We start from the raw sequence: 2,664 nt of genomic DNA, 5'->3' as shown, positions 1-2,664 counted from the left end.
GGGAGAAGCAGGCTTCCCACGGAGCAGGGAGGCCGATGCAGGGCTCGATCCCAGGACCCTGGGATCATGACCTGAGCCGAAGGCAGATGCTTAATGGCTGAGCCACCCAGGCGCCCCTTAAGTTGATTTTCTTAACTAAGACTATATGTAGATTAAAAGTAAATTAAATTTAAACCTGATACCAGTTCAGCATTTATCACCCAAGAAATTATCAAAGCCTAAATATAAGGCCACAAATTCTAAACAATCACAATCTTTAGAAAATGAAAGCTCCCTTACTACTGGATATTTAACGTGATAACTTAAAGCTTTCATTAGCTAACTGACGATGCATGTTAGTGATTCTTAGCCTTATCTCTGAAGCAGAAAAAGATGTAGAGATGACCAGAATTCTTGACCGGTCACCATTGCCGGGTCTACTGAGCAAGGACTGAGCAGAGTGGGCAAAGCCAGGCAAACAGCTCTCTCTTTCAAAAACGAGACAATATAGAGAGAGGTCAGTCAGATGGACTCCCCATCCCCCATCCCCAAATAGACCATTTGTTTAGGAAACATTACCGGTTACAGGGGTTACTCGGTGGTGAGAGAAGTTCAGGAGCCTGGTCTTCGAACCCTGCCTGGTGATTGAAAACACTGGTGCACTGTGAAGGGAGAGGGAAAAAGAAGCTGTAGTTCCAAAATTGTGTTGCTGGGGCACCTGGGTGGCCAGTCAGTTAAGTGTCCGACTCTTGGTTTTCGCTCAGGTCGTGATTTCAGGGTCGTGGGATCGAGCCCCCTCGTGGGGCTCCGTGTCAGCGTGGAGTCTGCTTAAGACTCTCCTTCCTTCTCCCTTTGCCTCTCCCTCCCACATTCTCTTTCACTCTCAAAAATAAATAAATCTTTTTAAAAAAATTGTGTTGCTGAAGTTGAAAACTTGAATTCTGCTTAGTAAGATGCTTATTATTTGGGGAGAAAAACGCCAAGAGGATTTTGTTTGTACAAAGATAAAGCCTAGATCTAATTTTGGAATGGAAACCGAGAGTTAAATGTCTGTGAATAATAATACAAGAGGTTATCTTCACTGTGGGTGGATTTGAGCCAGTGGGGATAATAATACACCCTGGGTGGCAGGTCTGAGAATAGCCTATCAGTCTCTCTGTGAGTGTCAAGACTTTGGGGGTGGGAGCATTTACTCCAGGATAAGAAGAACATAGTCCGAGACTCTCCCATTGCATTTGAGATGGACTGAATCATACAAATTTTCTTTCAGTCATTAAATTAATGTTCATTCGTTGGGCACATACCCTGTGCTGGCATTATCTAATGGCGTAAATTAAAGAAAACTTGAGGCTGGAGGCTATAAAAGCAGGAATTCTTACATGAATTTCCTTCCTTCCTTCCTTCCTTCCTTCCTTCCTTCCTTCCTTCCTTCCTTCCTTCCTTCCTTCCTTCCTCCCTCCCTCCCTCCCTTCCCTTCCCTTCCCTTCCCTTCCCTTCCCTTCTCTTTTTCATTCATTCACTTGTTCCCCCTCATCTCTCTCTCTTTGTGTGTTTGTGTGCTGTAAGTTCCTTCACTATTCTCAAGCCATTACCGAAGTTTTATTAAACCCCATAACCGCATCTTAGATTGTGATTAGAGATTTTAAGGAATGTTTTTCAGCTTAAAAACAAAGTGACTTGGCTGTATAAAATTGCCAACACTGAGAGAGAAGAGAATCATTTTACATGACAGCAACAGACGGCCTGGATTAATGGGGCAAGATGACAGCTTGCCAGAGAGACCAACAATGAGAGAATAAAGTTATGGGACATATTAGTCTTTCCCAGGAATTCCTTGGAAATGCCTCCAGTGTAGTGCCTGATGGCCAATACTACCCTTAGTACCAAGCAAGAGGGGTCCTCTGGGTGCCAATAATGTTGTCAGATTGGGTCACCGTGAGCCTAGAACAGAAAAGCATGTGCTTCCTTTCTGTTTGTTTGTTTTTCTCTCTCAGGATTCTCTCTGACCTGTCTACCTCACCTCACCTTTCACAATGGTTGAGCAGATGTACCCAGAAGCTTCATGATCCTACTAACCTATAGAATTTCCCAGGACCCTGTGGCCAAGACCCAGTTTTCAGATGGTGGCCTGGAAAGCAGATTATTCCCATGGCACGCCTGGCATATCTTTGTGGTATCACGTAAAATTGAGCTTCAAGAAGGGTGCTGGCATGCTGACATGTCCCCACTCACACGAAACACAGGATGATTTCAGAGTTCTGGGCTACTGACCATCTACTACTAACTTTTGGGCTTGAACTACATGTGAGGGCCTGTGGGTTGATTCCCTTTGAGTTCTCACCACCATGCCACCTCCAGTCTACTGAACCCAAGGGTGGCAAGGGGGTCAATGGGTGTGATTCACTCTGAGTGCATCCCTGCTGTAGCATCCAGGGTGGTCAATCCACCCCATCATCAGGCGGTCCAGGGGAAGCACATTTATTGCCTCTGTGGGGAGACAGGTGCTACGCAAAACCAACAGGCCCTTCTATTGACATATTCCTTTTTTCTGATTGATGTGGTTATATTTTATTCTCCATGGTCTGTCTTAAGCTGTGACAAACAAAAGACAGACATTCCTTGTGAGAATGAGACTATTCTTTCAGTAGGCCCTTTGCCTATTGTCCCTATTAGTTGTGGTATAGG

Source organism: Ursus americanus, chromosome 5, assembly GCF_024610735.1.
Source record: "Ursus americanus isolate L20-20 chromosome 5, mUrsAme1.1.p, whole genome shotgun sequence".
In the NCBI taxonomy this organism is placed as follows: domain Eukaryota; kingdom Metazoa; phylum Chordata; class Mammalia; order Carnivora; family Ursidae; genus Ursus; species Ursus americanus.
Note: the sequence above shows the minus strand (reverse complement) of the source record.